General features: G+C 37.4%; 1 long non-coding RNA gene across 1 annotated transcript; it reads right to left on the bottom strand.

Moving 5' to 3' along the window:
- Nucleotides 1–414: 414 nt before the first annotated feature.
- On the bottom strand, nt 415–3,985 carry LOC116865294. Its single transcript, XR_004382166.1, has 2 exons — nt 3,949–3,985; nt 415–687 (listed from the first exon to the last, which is right to left on the bottom strand). It is a non-coding gene; the product is annotated as an uncharacterized LOC116865294 (long non-coding RNA).
- Nucleotides 3,986–18,239: the final 14,254 nt, after the last annotated feature.

Genomic DNA, 18,239 nt, shown 5'->3' with positions numbered 1-18,239 from the left:
AAATCTTTAAAAAAAAAGAATGCATGACATACTTAATAAATATTACCACTACTATTCTCTCCTCTTCTAAGAGAAAGAAACTAAAGCTGAGAGTGGATACATAATTGTTTGAATTTGACATAGTAAAGTGGTCGTGTCAAGATTCCAACTTGGTTCTTCTTGAGATACATCCAGTGTTCCTTCCATTATATTACTGTGGCCAAAGCTTTAAACATTCAGTGCATTAGCTTCTCATGTGTGTAATGGAATAATAGTAATGCAAACTTTACAGGATTATCATAGTATTTGTAAAGCATTTAAAACCACGCCTCAGATGAAGTGCTATTAAAGGTTTGCTACTTCAAAATAGAATATTCATAACCGTAATAATAACAATAACAACATTTTGCCCATGTCCCTCTGTCTGGGAGAATAAAAGTGCCTCCTTTTGGAACTAACTCAGGCAAGGTGTATTAAGGCTGGATGGGGGTAGGTGGGTTGGAGGGGTTTAGCAGGGGCATGTCGGATGCTTCCTGTGCATAAGGACATCTGTGAACAAGCTGAGTGGAGCCCCGGCCAAATCACTGTTATTCTTTGGACTGGTCAAATGGACTTGGGAGGGGGTGGGTAGAGTTGCAAATTTTCAAATCTTCCAAATCTGCAGATCTCCAGTGACCATGGCCACATCTGGTGTCAAAGGAAACATACCTTCAAAAGAAATAAACACGTCTACAAAATGAAACTTGAAGATAGGCAAATAAATGGTAGAAAAAGAAGGCCCTAGGTACAAAAAAAAAAGGCAGGTCAAAATAAATCTGACTCCTGGTTTCCTACACTTTGATCCATTCATGTAGCTTTCAGGATTTGTTTATGATTATTTGCATAGTTGAGAACCTCTGGGGCTTTTTGGTTGTTTTTTTAGTTCAAAATCCAACACAGCAGGATACAAGTTTTATGCTTCTATTCTCATTTTATCAGGAAAGAACAGAGTGAAAACTTTAATCTACCCCCCCGCCCCCACTCGCAACATTGCTGAGATGATTTAATGCCTCATAACAGAAGTAATTTTGTGATAATGACACAAAAGCAGCAATTAAAAAATATTGCTTGTTTCAGGGCCTATAAATCGGTTGCTGGTAATTGACAACAGAATGTGTTTTCTAATCCACTGAAATGATATCTTATTGCAAGCTGGCATGGTAATTACTGTATTTGTACAGTACCAGAGGACTTCCAGCCCAAGTTTGACAGGGAGTTGATTAAATCACCCAGGTGTAATTGAAGGTTTTGATTGCATTGCCTCTGAGCTGATCAGCATTAGTAATAGCCTAGCTTTCTCTGTCATGTGTTTTTAGAGTCTGTGGTATATCAGCTCTTTCAATCTCCCTCCCAGCCCTCAGCCTCTGTTGTGCCAGTGTCAAGGGGAACCAAGAGGGCTCCTCAGAGCAGAAAAAATGAGAATAGAAAGCAGATCCCTTGTGCTGGACCTAAATGACATCATTTGAAACAAAAAGAAACATGTTTCTAGCTGCCTGCTTTGTTTCTTTGGAGGAAGAGGGCAGAACTAAGGCACCCAAAGGTGTGCTTGCTTGCACACGGCCCATCAGTGTGGCACAAGTATGTTCAGGTTATAAAAGAGAAGGGATTCTACTCCTTCTTTGCTCACTTGGTGATTTCCACTTGTCTCGTTTCAAAAGGGGAAATTTAACATGTCAATTTCAAATGCAGCATTTGTTATCAAGAAAGATGTTGTGATTCTGTATTGTGAAGAGACTCTGAATTCATTAGTATTATTTCACTTATTGATGTGGTATTTTCTGAGTGATTGTTTTGCATAACATCACATTACAAAAGAGAGGGAAGAGAAAACGCATATATAAATTCCAAAACAAAGCTGAACATGATAAAACCCTTACAAATAATATAAACTAATAGAGGTAGAAGCACAGAAAATATTCAACAACCCATAAGCACTTACTGACCATCAGCTAGGAAAGTCTTTGAATGATAAGAGAAAAAATAAGAATGGATTTCTCCCCTCTGAGAACTTACAGTCTAATCAAGAAAACAGCAATAACAACAGTAAAATGTTAACACCTAATATATATTTTTTACTTTGCCTGCATTATTTCTTTGAATTTTCATAATAACTTCTGTGGGAGATGCAATCTTTATTCCCATTTTGCAGATGGATGAAATGGCTGTAGAGAAATTAAGTTACATAACCTTTCCAAGACAAACTGGAAACTGTTGAATTTGTAATCTGAGTCCAGGTCTTTTACAATAATCTGGTAAAATAATACTCATCCCCATTTGCAAATAAGAAAACTGAGGTAGAGAGATTAAGCAAATTGCCTACATTTAACGGTTGGAAAGTGGTAAAGTGTAACCATGAATCTGTAATCTAAAAACCATAAGCCAAAACAGAAATAAATGTTTCAGCACATCTAAGAAAAATACTGTGTGAGCACCAGAGAAGAGGGAAGTAATTCAGTTCAGGATTGAATAAGGAATCCTTTATAGAGGATTCAGCTTTGAGTTGAGACCTGAGAATAAAAAGCAGAGGTGGAAATATTAGAAGAGCTTCTTTGCACTGGGGAGGTCAAGTCCAAATCAAACAGTTTTCTTTAGCTACCTATCAGCAGATCCAACAATGAGCTGGACAAAAAGGAGAAATTTGTTTTATTTATTTATTTTTAGTAAACTCTACACCTAACACAGGGCTCAAATTCACAGCCCTGGGATCAAGAGTCCTATGCTCTTTCTACTGAGCCAGCCAGGGGCCCCCAAAAGGAGAGAAATTTTAAAAGCAAATTTGCTGGCACAATTGGAAACTTTGGAGTATCCATGAATTCCTTTATCAACTCCTCTCCCCATCAGGGTACGACCTGATCACTAATTACAAACTCTGGTCACTTTCTTCCAATAATTAAGTGTGGTGGCCAGTACTGAGCCAGCTGCAGCCCTATCTGTTTTCTAGAATGGATGGAATCTTGCAAAAAAGAGCCTAATTTCAGGGTTCTGTCATTTTTTAGCCTCAAGGGAAAAACTGAGCTCAGGTTCCCCTGAAGGAGGCATAGCAGACCCAGGAGACATGGGGCCCTTTCCAAGGAGGATCAGAAGAACTTAATGGGGACTGCAGGTAGACATTACTATGTTTGCTGTCCTTGAGAAGAAGCCTACAGAGGTGAAGTTTTAGCACAGGTCCTCCTTCCTGGGATAGCACCTGTGGGCACTAGTCAGCCTCTAGAAGCCAGCCCTGCATGTTTAGTTGTCTGGATTTATTTCCTTCATGTTTAAACCAGTGAGACCATTTTTATACTATTTCCTCTGGACAATGTCGGCTCTGTCTATAGGGATTAAGCAGGGCTTTGAAATCCAAAAGGAGAGGAACAGTGTTCACTGAGGGTTGAGCACATTGAGTAAAGAATGACCTCTCGATGGACTTTGTTTCCCATGCAAACTATGTGGTGAGCATCAGCTCAAGAACACAGTTTTGGAACTTTGCCATTGCCTGTGCTAATGTGGCCAAAGTCGTTCTTAATCCTCTTCCAGAAAGACAGGGTGGGGACTAGGTTGAAGCAAGTAAGGCACTAGATTTGGGAGCAAAATTTAAAGGGCACCTTGATTCAAAATCTAGATGACTGCTACCCCTCCACCCAAATTAAGATGAACATAAATAAAGACAGGTTTAGTAATACAGATTTTTCCTCTTGCTTTAAGTTCCAATAAGGTTTGGCAGAGGGCCAGCCTTTAGTAAGTACCCTGATGTGCAGCTGCTGAAGAGAGGGAACAGAGCCCACAACAGCAGTTGAGATCCTAAGGATAAAGTCTGGCCTTTGGAAGACCTGATGGACTAAGATTTGATTAATAATGGAGATCTTGTTCTAGTGCCCAAGTGACTGAAAGGATTCCAGGGTATCTCAGGCTTAAGACCCATTGCCACACAATTCTGGAGGGTGCACTCACCATCGTTCCCAGTATTGTATTGGCAGGTGCAGCCAGAATGTACCTATGTAGTCACAGAACCTGTGGACCAACAGACATAAGAATTAGCAGAGTGACTAGTTCATTCTCATTGCCGAGTAGAAAAATGGATGAGTAACTGAATAAATGGATGAAACAGGACACAAATATAGGACATTCCAGGAAACTGTGATGGCATAAATGTTGGTTTAGACTTGACTGTATGTCTGCGATGAGAGCACACTCAGTTCTCTACAAATCTTAAGACATTGAAGATGTTGAAGTATTATAGGATATTGTTAATCATACATTTATTCAGCAGCTACTATATGTTGAGCTCTATAAGGGGTGTTTAAATTTGTTTTGTCATTTTTTAAAAGCTCAGTTTCTCATCTATTAAAATAGACACAATTAAACCTATTCCCAAGGTTATAGTGAAGATTAGAAATAAATTGGACCATTTTTTAAATTACTGAATTAAACTGAAGTAGGAATATAAAAGAAATACAAAATACAGTATCTACATAGTATCTTGACCTGAAATTAAATGGAAACTGATAGTATATTTCTGCACAAGATAAACTTGAAGTAACACAGAATTTGGCACATCGTTAGTACTTAAAAAAATGTTTAATATGTAAGAAAATGCAAGATAAAAACATTACATTAACATAATATCTTCTGAAGGAATCACAAATGCTTTTTAAAAAAATTTTTTTAAGAAATACATTATACCTACTAATTTTGTGCATTACCCTATCAAGTGACAAGGTTTAACTTTCAATCAGGGGCCAACTGGAAATAAGATTATATTTATGTGCAGCCTCTCTGTGTATAATCATAATAACAGAGTTATTAAAAAAAACTCTACTTATTCTCACAACATTTAACCATGGCTTGATCAAATATCAAATTGATCTCAGCTGATCTCAACTAGAAAGTGCCATTGTTGGGTTGGGGGAGTCACTTGAAAGAGGGAAGAAAAAAGCCTCATTTTCATGACATGATTTATCCTGTGACACACAATGAGGAACTAGATCACAGGAAAATAAACAGAGCAAACTGTTGCTCATGTTCTAGGAAACAGACCCAGATGGGTAAAGTAATTTGCCAAGGGCTGCATAAGCAAGTAAGCAGTATCGGGTTTTGAAAATGGATTTTCCAACTCCAAATCCCACAAGCATGCCATAGCATCACTTCATGAATAGTTTCACTTTCTCACTTCCAAATAATTTCCTAGCTTTCCCATGTCACCCCACTGTTCTATCAGCTTCTATCTCCACCTCTGGCAGGGACTTCTGTAAAGCCATTAATTACCTGCTAATTTTCAAATCCAATTATCTTGATATAATCTTTATTTTCCTTTTCTCTTTAGCATTCTACTATGCACTACTCCCTCCTTGAAACTGTTTTTCCTTGACCTCAATTATGAACAAAATGACCCATCCAGTTCTTCAAATTAAAATCGCTGTCATTAATGCCTTAATGCCTCCCTTCTCCATCTTTCTCTCTCAAACAGACACACACACACACACACACACACACACACACAGTATTGAATTTTGGTAACAAAAACCTAACAAATAAGTCTAGTAAATATCTTTCCAGTCCTCTGTTCTTTTTTTAAAATATTATTTGATTTTTTCAGTGTTCCAGGATTCATTGTTTATGCATCACACCCAGTACTCCATGCAATTCGTGCTCTCCTTAATACCCACCACCAGGATCACCCATCCCCGCCCCCCTCCCCTCCAAAACCCTTCAACAGTCCTCTGTTCTTGATCCTGTCTCTACTTTGGTTTCTTTTCTGCCGACTAGAATCTATTGTAGTCATGTTTCTGAACCATCTCTGTTTCTTCTGTGCACCCTGCTACTCCACTCTTCACTAGATCTAAACACATGACTCTATGGGAAAGGCAAGCAACAGGAGAAAGGTGTGTTATCATGTGGCAGTGTCTCCAATACAACTTCAATGTATCAACCGTATCAAAGTACAGAGGCACCTCCTCACTTCTGGGTCATTTCCCTCCCTTCTTCCCTCTCCAAAGACCTTTACAAACTGCTAGGAGGTCTAAAGGGTGGTAAACTTTGAGCATGTAGAGCTATGTGGAGGATATGAAAGTGAACTGTGGGTAACAGATGCGGCACAGGGTGGCAGAAATAACACCAAACTTGAGTCCTGTCTCAACCACTTCCTAACCATGTGACCTTGAGCCAGTCCCTGAATTTCTCTGAATTTCAGTTTTAGAGTGACAATAATAATACTTGCCTACAAGGTTAGGTCTCAAATAAATATTAAACATAATATATATTAAATTACTTTGTCAACAATATGTAGACTGCATACATACTATTTATTATTAGATTACAAATGGAAAGCAATTTGGGAACTATAGCTTAGAGAAAGTGAAGGGAAGATAATAGTGGCAGTGAAATCAAGGAGATGGATAAAGAAATAGGTTGGGATGTAGTAGAAATGGCTTAATGCAGATGTTTGAACTCAAAAATGAGAAAAATTACAATCTAAAGATTATGAGCATAATCTTAGACTGTCCTAGGTTAGAATTTGAATTCTCCACTTACAAGTGGGGTCCATCAAATGAGTTAACAACCCTAAAGTAGTAATAACATTTCCAAACCTTTATTTGTATATTGCTAGGCATTGTTCTAAATATTTACATTATTATTTTTGAATTTCAATTTCTTCATGTATAAAATGGCATCAGTAACTATTGTACTTTCCTAATGAGATTGCTGTGAGAAAAAAATTAACATGGTCTTGGCCATGTAGATACAACTCAAAACGTAGCTGCCATTATCGTTCTTAGCTATGGAAATATTAAGGGCAAAAACAAGTAAGTGGGTAGACATGCTTCTTTCTATTTCTCCTGCTAAGTATAGTTACAAACTCTGCACATTATACATAAAACAAATGTAAGACTCAAGGCGGAGCAAAGAAGGTGGGCTGGCTACAAACCTTGGTTAGGAGGTATAACATGACAGTGAGTTTTTTGGGTTCTCTTTTTGCTTCCTATATCCCAAACCTAAAGCTGAAGAAGCAAGCCACCTGGAGATGCCAGTAGGAGCAGACAACAAAAGTCCCAAGGAAAACCTGCTGTTTGCCTATAACACCCAGTGCTCCATGCAGTATGTGCCCTCCTTAATACCCAGCACCGAGTTCCCATCACCTCACCCCCCCACCCCTCTAAAACACTCAGTTTGATTCCCAGAGTCCATAGTCTCTTATGGTTCTTCTCTCCCTCTAATTTCCCCCTTCATTTTTCCCTTCCTTCTCCTAATGTCCTCCATGCTATTCCTTATGTTCCACAAATAAGTGAAACCATCTGATAATTGTCCCTCTCTGTTTGACTTATTTCACTTAGCATAATCCCCTCCAGCTCAACCCATGTTGATACAAATAGTGGGTATTCATCCTATCTGATGGCTGAGTAATATTCCATGGTATATATATGGACCAGATCTTCTTTATCTATTCATCTGTTGAAGAGCATCTTGGCTCCTTCCACAGTTTGGCTATTGTGAACATTGCTGCTATGAACTTTGGGGTGCATATGGTCCTTTTTTCACTATGTCTGTATCTTTGGAGTAAATACCCAGTAGTGTGATTGCTGGGTCATAGGGTAGCTCTGTTTTTAACTTTTTGAGGAACCTCTACACTATTTTCCAAAGTGGCTGCACCAACTTGCATTCCCACCAACAGTTTAAGAGGGTTCCCCTTTCTCTACAATCCAACATTTGTTGTTTCCTGTCTTGTCAATTTTGCTATTCTAACTGGTGTAAGGTGGTATCTCAATATGGTTTTTATTTGAATTTCCATGATGGCTAATGATTTTGAACATTTTTTCATGTGTCTGTTAGCCATTTGTACGTCTTCTCTGGAGAAGTGTCTGTTCATGTCTTCTGCCCATTTTTTGGACTTGATTATTTGTTTTTTAGGTGCTGAGTTTGAGAAGTTCATTATAGATCTTGATATCAGCCCTTTATCTATAGTGTCATTTGCAAATATCTTTTCCCATTCCATGTGTTGTCTCGTAGATTTTTTTGACTGTTTCCTTTGCGGCCCAGAAGATTTTTATCTCAATGAAGTCCCAAAAGTTCATTTTCACTTTTGTTTCCCTTGCCTTTGGAGACATGTTTTGTTAATAATTTGCTGGGGCCTATGTTGAAAAGGTTACTGCCTATGTTCTCCTCTAGAATTTTGATGGATTCCTGTCTCACATTGAGGTCTTTCATCCAGTTACAGATTATCTTTGTGTATGGTGTAAGAGAATGGTTGAGTTTCATTCTTCTGTATATAGCTGTCCAATTTTCCCAGCACCATTTATTGAAGAGACTGTCTTTTTTTCCACTAGATATTTTTTCCCACTCCATCGAAGATTAATTGACCATACAGTTGAGAGTTCATATCTGGGCTCTCTATTCTGTTCCCTTGTTCTATGTGTCTGCTTTTGTGGCTGTACCATGCTGTCTTGGTGATCACAGCTTTGTGATATAACTTGAAATCAAACAAAATGATGCCCCCAGCTTTGTTTTTCTTTTTCAACATTTTCTTGGTGATTTGGGGTCTTTTCTGGCTCCATACAAATTTTAGGATTGTTATATGCAAACAATGAATCATGTCACACTACAGGAAAAACTAATGATGTACAGTATGGTGGCTAACATAACATTAAAAAAAAAAAAAAGATGATCAGTTTGGTAGTATGAAAGCTGACCTGATACCCAGAGAAAGACAAATATCATGTGTTTTCACTCATATGTGGAATTTAAGAAACAAAATAGATGAACAAGGGAAGGGAAAAAAAAATAAAACAAGATAAATCAGAGAGGGAGACAAACTGTAAGAGACTCTTAATCATAGGAAACAAACTGAGTGTTGTTATAAGAGAGGTGGGGGAATGGGGTAACTGGGTGATGACATTAAGGAGAGCATGGGATGAAATGACCACATATGCAACTGATCAATCACTAAACTTTATCCCTGAACCCAATTATATATGTTAACTAAATTGAATTTAAATAAAGATTTAAAAAAAAGTAAAACCTGCTGTCTCTAGGTAAAGAAACAGAAATAGAGCACTCTTAAGAAACAGAAAACTTTATACAAAAATGATCCTCCCCTGGAGGGGTGGGGAGAACCATGGAAAAAACTCCCATCAGTAAAGGCTGAGTGGGGAACTTAGACTTCCATCCTTGCTTACCTGTAATAAGGTACTCTTACCTCATCTCCCAACCTGTGCTGTCAGAGAAGAAAGAGTGGGAAGCCAGGATTTTAATATCCATCCAGTGAGCCCTTTCCCATCCCAGGTGTCAGTAGAGGCCACACGGGGACCCCACCCAGAAGTAACAAGGCACTCCTACCTCTCCCCACTGGAGTGGTAGAAGAGAAGGCCAAGAGAGGAACTTGGACTTTCACTTCCACATGGCAGTAATGATGTAGCACCTCCCACCTTCCCCTGCCAAAGCAGTGTCAGAAGAAGCCTGCTAAGTCAAAAGATTTAGATAAGGTACAGAATTAAAAAACAAACAAAACAAAACAAAACAAAAAACTAAAAATATCAAGGTTTCAAAAAAAAGGTCACTCATCATACCAAAACCTAGGAAAATCTCAACTTTTTGGGGTTCTCTTTTTGTTTCCTATATCCCAAACCTAAAGCTGAAGAAACCAGCCACCTGGAGATGCCAGTATATGATACTTGTTTTTCTCTGGGTGTCAGGTCAGCTTGCATACTACCAAACTGACCATCTTTTTTTTTTTTTTTTATGTTATGTCAGTCACCATACAGTACATCATAACATTTCTGGTTCTTTAACTAGAGAGAGCAGGTTTTACTTTTTAAAAACATCTTTATTTAAATTCAATTTAGTTAACATACACTATATTATTAGGGTCAGGGATTAAAAAAAAATAATCAACATACACCAACACTGAGGGGACACAGATGTTGGAATTACCTAAATATAAATTTAAAGAAGTCATCATAAAAAAAATGCTTCAGTGAACAATTATGAACATTTTTAAAACAAATGAAGGAATAGAAAGTCTCTGCAAAGGAACAGAAGATATACAGGAGAACCAAGTGGAAATTTTAGAACCGTAAAATACAATAACCAAAATAAAGAATCAATGGATGGGCTAAATAGAAGGATGGGGAGGACAGAGAAATGAGCCAATAATCTTGAACTAATAGACAACAGAAATTGCTCAATCCAAATAAACAGAAAATAAACTGAGGAAAAAATGAAAAAAAAAAAAAAAAACCACCTTAGGAATTGAGGGACTATGACAAAAGGTCTAACATTTACATCATCAGATATAAGAAGGGCAAGAAGAGGTAGGAATGAAAAACTTTTCCAAGAAATAATGGTGCACTACAGTGGTAATCTTATCACAATATGTAAGTGTATCAAATCAATATGTTGTATACCCTAAAGTTGTGAAATATTATATGCTATTTGTATCTCAATGAGGTTGGAAAAAATAAATTAAAATGCTAAACTCATAAGGAAAAAATATCCAAAGGGTTAACTTAGCAAAATTAAGATGTATTTAAAAAAAAAAGAATTGTTGAAAACTTTCCAAATTTGACAAAAGTTATAAACTTACAGACCCAGAGGTTGAGCAAATACCAAAGAAAATAAATTTAAAAAATCCACATCATACCCAGAATTCTGAAAGCTAACAAGGAAAGCAAATTAAAAACACCCAGAGATAAATGACATATTACCTATAGGGATAAAATAATTCCAATGATTGTGGATTCCTCAAAAGAAACCAGGGAGTTTGGAAGGAAGTGGTACAACATTTTTCAAGTGCTGAAATGAAAGAACTGTAAACCAGAATTTTATATCCAGTGAAAATATATTTCAGGAATGAAGGGGAAATCAGTACTTTTTCAGATAAAGGAAATCAAAAGAATTTCTCACCACAGACCTACCCTAAAAAAATGGCTAAAGGAAGTTCTCGAAACAGAGAGGAAAAGATTTCCTTAAATTTTCAAACATTTGGAACGAAGAAGGAAAAAATAAGAAAGATTTTAAATATGGATATATTCAATAGGCTTCATTGAGTTTTCTAAATTGTGTTTGATGATTGAAGCAAAAAATTATAACACTGTTAGAAGTGGTTCTTAATGTATGTAAAGAAAATATTTAAGACAATTATATTGTAAATGGGAGAAGGTAAAAGGACTTAAGGGGAGGTAATATTCCTACACTTTATCCAAACTAGTAAAATGTCAAGATCAGTAGGCTGTGACAAGTATAATATAATGCTTATAGCTAATACTATAAAATCAGTACAAAGAGCTGCATAAAAAAATGCTAAAAGGACCAAAAAACCCAGAGAAATGAAAAACAGAGGAAACAAACAGAAAACAACAACAACAAAAATAAAATGGCAGACTTAAGCCCTAACCTATTAATCATTATTTTAAATGTAAATGGTCTACATTTCCATTTATATAATATTCTCACAAGGACAAAATGAAAGACATGGAGAACAGATTAGTGGCTGTCAGGATTTAGGGGAAGTAGAGGGAGGTGAGTGAAAGTGACCATAAAGGGGTAGCTCCAAGTAGGCCTTTGTGGTGATGGAATAGCTCTGTATCTTGATCACAGTGGTGGTTGTGTGAATCTACACAGATGATAAAATGACATAGATATGCACATACATTGTTCTAATGTGTCAGTTTCCTGGTTTTAATATTGGAATATAGTTATGTAAAATGTAACCAGTAGGGAAAAGTGGATGAAGGTACAAGGAACTACCCTGTACTATTTTTGCAACTCAATATAAAACTATAATTATTTCAAATAACGTTTGTTGTTTTGTTTTGTTGCTCATTGCAGAAAGCAATGAAAGAGTGTGTGTTTTAGTATCCTACCTCAAAATCCAGAGACAACTAGGTTTGGAGAGTGAAATTTTAAGCACTTTTTATTCCCTCTGTGTTTCATTACCACTTACTTTTAAGAACTTGCTTGGAGAATGGGGGACTCAATGCCTTCTATTGACTACTAAGCTTTTGAGGTTACTTGTAGCAAAAAACAAGAATTTTTCAGAGGCCAGCAGGCTGCCTCCAGCTTCAGCTGGATTAAGCCTCAAAACATCATCATGTACAAAGATATAACCACCAGCCAAATGTATCATCATACACACTATTCAATGCTGGGGTGGGAGAGAGGGTGAAAAAGGAGATTAAGAGTGTGACACATTTTTCACACAAGAAATGTTTCATTTTCTTGTGACTGAGCATGTTCTCATGCTGTGCCAACAACAATATTCCGTTTTGAGATCCAGTTCTGGATGGTAAAACCTTCAGCACTTTACAAAGCTGGTTTTCTCTTCACAAGAACATGGAAATTCAATTACCTTCTGAGAATGAAACAAGAATGGGCTCAACTCTTGGCTCAGATTGATTGAGAACATCCACATGTGATCATGTATTCTTGTGTGGGAATGTGGGCATGCCTAGATTGTGATCATATCAAATTAATTATGCTATTTTTGCCTGAAGAAAAAGTACTAATGAAATAAAAGGAAAATAATAATAAAAGAAAGCTCAAATCAGCACATATTTGTCCATATTTGCCCAGAACTCTGTGAGAGTTACTGGGTCTCATTCAACCTGCCATCCCCTTGCCTATTACCTTCTGGATCTATAACATATTACCAGTGTTTTCAGGCATGGGAGATGATGCTCTTGTTTCCATGTGTCTGTGTCTTTCCTCTAATAAACTCTTAGTACTCTAGGAAAGACCTGGGGTTGATTCCTTTCATTCCTATTAAAGTACAGGTGAACTGGGCTTTTCTTTATGTTTGGGGGTAAAAGCTAGTTTTCTATCAAAAAGCCAAAAATCACAGTGGCTTAAATAAAGGAGAAGGTAACAATGAATCTTGGAACCCTGAAAAAATTAAAAAAAAATTAAAAATTAAAAACAGGAAAAAAAAAAAAAAGAAGAAGAAGGTAAGAGTCCAGCAATGAAAACCTGATTCTTCTTGTTGTTATGCCATCCTCAGGTGCTGTTCTAACCACAAGGCTGAATCTGGGTCATGCCAACTTAGTGTTATAGCCCATGGAAAGGGGAAGATGAAAAAGGTGTACATGCCCAATGTTCTAAATCCATACCAAATCCCTAAAATGGTACAACATCAGCTCACAACCTAAACACATGGATTTATTTTTTAAGATTATTTATTTATTTGAGGGAGAGAGAGCATGAATGGGGTGGAGGGACAGTAGGAGAAGGAGAAGAAGACTTCCCACTGAGCAAGGAGCCTAACGCAAGGCTCCATCCCAGGACCCCAGGATCAGGACGTGAGCCAAAGGCAGCCACTCAACTGACTGAGTCATCTAGGTGTCCCCACATGGATTTATCTACTTATAAGGGAATCTATAAAATATAGTTTCTAGCTCTCTAGCTGGGCAATCATGTTTGAAGCTTAAACTGTGGGCAGCTATGTGTGGGGGGTGGCGGGGCTGGGTATGGGTCTCTATCCTTATAAGGAAAAAGGAGACAATAGGTACTGGGGAGACAGCTAGTAGTCTTGCTTCATTTTCTGTATTACTGCCATCCCCCTAGATGTTGAGTCCCCGCTTCCAGCTCAGAAGTTTATTTGTGTCCTGAGATGTTGAAAAAGAGCAAAGTCTCAGGACATAGATGATATCAGCCAGCCAGTCAACTAGCAATGCTCTGGATGTTATTGTAATCTTTGCAAGACATTAATGGGAATAGCAACCAATAAGACATCTGAGGGATGGATGGAATTCTAGCCAGTGAGTGCTCTTCTGTTTTTTATCCCAAGTCCTTCAATTCCCCTGAGGTTTCATTTTCTAAAATGTAAAGGCTAACTTCCTTCTAACTCCCTCTTCCTTCCATGAATCAAGGAAAGCAGACTGCAACAGTGAATAAAAGAAGGGAAGACCAGAAGAATAGAAGAAAATTGTAAGAACAGAATTAACAAACAAGTAAAGAACATATTCTTTATTCATCTTTATACTCTCAGAACCTAGAACAGTGCCTGATATATACTAAACCTTAAGAAATATTTCTTGAATGGATTATATTTCAGAAGATACAATTCTGAATTTATATTCAGAATACCAACCAGGAGATTTTACTCCACCTTTTGATCCCTACCCCTGCAGTGGAAATGTGCCAGGTATTTAGTAACGAAGTTTTTGCTCTGGAAACCTCAAATACAAATCAACCAGACACTGAAATAACACAGATCAGGATTCAGCTTGTTTCTAAGTTCCAAACAAAAGATAAGTTGTTCCCTTTTTAGACAAATAAACCACATTAAACCTACTATATTACTGTGTCAACAGCAAATACCATGCTGATGGCCAGCAAGAGACATATAACACTTTAATCTATCCAGTTTGCACAGATTCCTGATAAAGTTTAAGAGACCTTTTTTTCCTCAATCTTTTTCTTACATTCTCTTCTAAAAATGTGTGCTCATTTCTATTTTAAGGGAATCGGGTGAGTTTTTCATACTAACTCAATCATTTTCATCAGTCAAATGCCTTTTTCCTTCTAATCAACTGGAAACGCTCTCCCTGAGTATATTGAGCCTTCATCAGGTCAGAACTCATCAGACACCCTTTTCATCTCACAAAATGATTACGTCTTCTAAATAATGAGAACTTTCCAGTAAACCTTTACATAGCTTTCCTGGACATGTAACGCACAGCATGTAATGTTGCATCATAAATCAAAGCTAACTTTTTTTGCACTTTACATTTTACAAATCACCTTTTACCTTTATTATCTCACAACTTTCACAACCTCATTATGTAGTTATTTTTTATTATCAAAATTTTATAGATGAGAAAATTAGGGCTCAGAAATTTGCCTAAGGTGAAACAATCAAGATCCAGTTCAGGTCCTCTGACTCTCGATATTTTCACTACACCCTAAAATCTTACCCTTTTGTGCTGTGTTTACAAAACCTCAATATTTGTCAATAAAAGTCAAGGTTGATCAGGGACATCCTTCCATAAACTGTTGTTGATCATGGAAATATATCAAGAAGAAAAGGGTTGGCCAGAGGTTGGGATGGTGGCAGAGTAGGGTAACCCTAAGCTTGCCTTGTTCCACAGATACAATTAGATAACCCTCACATCAGCGTAAATAACATAGAAAATGACCTGAAGACTGGAAGAATAAACTTCACATCTAAAGGTAGAGAAGAGGCCACATCAAAGTGGGTAGGAAGGGTGGAGATGCAGTGGTGAGCTAAAACAGCCCTGGTCGTCTGTGGTTGGGAGGGAGCCAAGAGTGTGAAGAAGGGTGAGAAACAGACAATCACACTGGGGAGCCCACATGAGGATGATAAATCCCCATAATATTTGTCTCTGAAAGCGATAGGAACTAAATTTCGTGAGTTCTTATAACCAGTGGAACTTAAAGTCTGGAATTCTAAAAATTAGTGGGCTCACATCTAGAAGAGCCCAGAGGGCAATAGGAAACTGAGTCCCTGCCCTTAAAGAGACAGCACAAGGATCACTGAGATCCAGCCTAGAAGCTGCAATGAGAAAAATGCCTAGGGCATATGGGAAGGAGAGGTATTTACTCACCTCAGAGCCTTCCCTGAGAGGCAGGAAGAGCAAGAAAACCCCTCCAGGAACAAAGGAACTGGCAGGTGTCATTTCCCTCATCACCCCACCCCCGCCTTCAGCATAAACACACAGCCACCTACAGGAACAAATACAGCAGCAGCATTTGCTACCTAACTTGCTTACACCAAGGTCCACTCACCCACACTTTGGCAGATCTGCCCTTTCCAGTTACACTTGCCTCTGTCGGGGTGCTGTGGTTCCCCTCCTCCAGAAGATATGCTTAAGCCTTGCCAACATGTGTCCCCTGACCAGGCATTTAGCAGGGCCTCACCCGGCAGCAACAGCTAGTCACCTCCCTGGGAGGACTCCTACACCTTATTAAAACTGTCCCTCCAGCTCATGTACAATTTTTGAAGTGGCCCCAGCAGGTCGGGTCCCAATCTCCACAGGCTAGAGGAAGCAGAGAAATTCCACAACCTGGGAGACAGAGAAATGAAAAGTAATCAAGCTGAGTAAGTGAGAGAAAAAAAAAAAAAGTATACAAAACGAGAACAGACCTAGGGAACTCAGCAACTGCATTAAGCATAGTAACATTGACATTATAGAGATCCCAGGAGAGAGAAGAGGGGCAGAAAATTACTCTGAAGAAATAATAGCTGAAAAATCCTTAACCTGGAGAAGGAAGCACATATCTAGATCCAGGAGACACAGGGAGTCCCCAACAAAATCAACCCAAGGAGGTCCGCACCAAGACACATAGTAATTAAGAAGGCAAAAAGCAGTGATAAAGAAAAAAATATTTAAAGCACCAAAAGAAGATCATTATATACAAGAATAAAAAAAATCAGAAGACTATCAGTGGACTTCTCAGTAGAAACATTGCATTCTAGAAGGGAATGGCAGGATATATTCAAAATGCTGAAAGGAAGAAAATCTTCAGCCAAAAATACTGTATCCATCAAGACTATCATTCAGAATAGAAGGAGAGATAGTTTCTCAGACAAACAAAAACTAAAGGAGTTGATGACCATTAAACCAGCCCTCCAAGAAATGTTAAAGGGTACTTCTGTGAGTGAGAAGGAAAGTCTATGATTAAGAATAAGAAAAGCAGGAAACACAAAAGGAGTAAAAATAGGTATATCTGTAAAAACAAGTCAAACTTTCACTCATAAGGAATAGCGCAGAGGACCACAGGAGAAGGGAGGGAAAACTGAATGGGAAGAAATCAGACAGGGAGACAAACCTTGAGAGACTCTGGACTCTGGGAAACAAACTGAGGGTTACAGATGAGAAGGGGGTGGGAGGATGAGGTAACGGGAAGATGGGTATTAAAGAGGGCACATGTGGTGATGAGCACTGGGTGTTACATGCAACTGATGAATCGTTGATCACTACATCAAAAACTAATGATGTATTATATGTTGGCTTACTGAACATAATAAAAAAATCAGTCAAGTGATTCACAAATTAAAAGGACATAAAATATGACACTATATACCTACAATGTAGGGTGGAAGAAGTAAAGAATGGGTTCAAACTTATGTGACCATCAATTTAATATAGACTGCTATATAGAGAGGATATTATATACAAACTGCAGAGCAACCACAAATCATAAAGCAGCAATAGATATGCAAAGAATAAAGAGAAAGAAATCCGAGTATATCACTAAAGAAAGCTAGAAAAACATAAAAGAAAGCAAGAGAAGAAAGGATCAGAGAAAAACTACAAAGGCAACTACAAAACAAGTAACAAAATGGCAATAAATACATATCTATCAATAATTACTTTGGATGGAAATGGACTAAATGTTCCAATCAAAAGACATAGGGTGAACAAATGGATTAAAAAAAAATAAGATCCATCTATATGCTGCTTATAAGAGACTCATTTCAGACTTAAAGGCACCTACAGATTAAAAGTGGGGATAGAGAAATATTCATAATGCAAATGGATGTCAAAAGAAAGCCATTGTAGCAATACTTAAATTGGACAAAACAGACTTTAAAATAAAGACTGTAATAGAGTGAAAGGACACTAAATAATATAATAATAATAATAGGAGACAATACAACAAGAAAATGTAACAGTTATAAATATTTGTGTACCCAATATGGGATCCTCAAAATACATAAAACAGTTAATAAAAGATATAAAAGAAATTGTTATTATTATTTATCTATTGTAATACAATAAGAGTTGGGGGCTTTAACACCCCATTTACGTGAATGAACAGATAATTGAAACAGAAAATCAATAAGGAACAGTGGCTTTGAATGATATACTGGACCAGATGGATCTAACAGATACATTCAGAACATTCTACCTAAAACAGCAGAATACACATTCTTTTCAAGTGCACATGGAACATACTCCAGAATAGATCACATATTGGGCCACAAAACAAGTCTCAACAAATTCAAAAAGATCAAAGTCATACCATACATCTTTTCTGACTATAATGCTATGAAACTAGAAATCAACCACAAGAAAAAAATATGAAAAAACCACAAATACATGGAGGCTAAATAACATGCTACTAAGCAATGAATGGGTCGACCAAGAAATGAAAGAAGAAATAAAAAATTACCTGGAAACAAACAAAAATAAAAACACAATGATCCAAAATCTTCAGGGTGCAACAAAAGCTGTTCTAAGAGGGAAGTTTATAGCAATATAGGCCTATCTCAAGAAGGAATAAAAATC

The sequence above is a fragment of the Lontra canadensis genome, unplaced genomic scaffold (genome assembly GCF_010015895.1).
Source record: "Lontra canadensis isolate GAN:19392208 unplaced genomic scaffold, GSC_riverotter_1.0 scaffold7, whole genome shotgun sequence".
NCBI classification, from domain to species: Eukaryota; Metazoa; Chordata; class Mammalia; order Carnivora; family Mustelidae; genus Lontra; species Lontra canadensis.
This window is presented reverse-complemented; position numbering and strand designations above follow the sequence as displayed.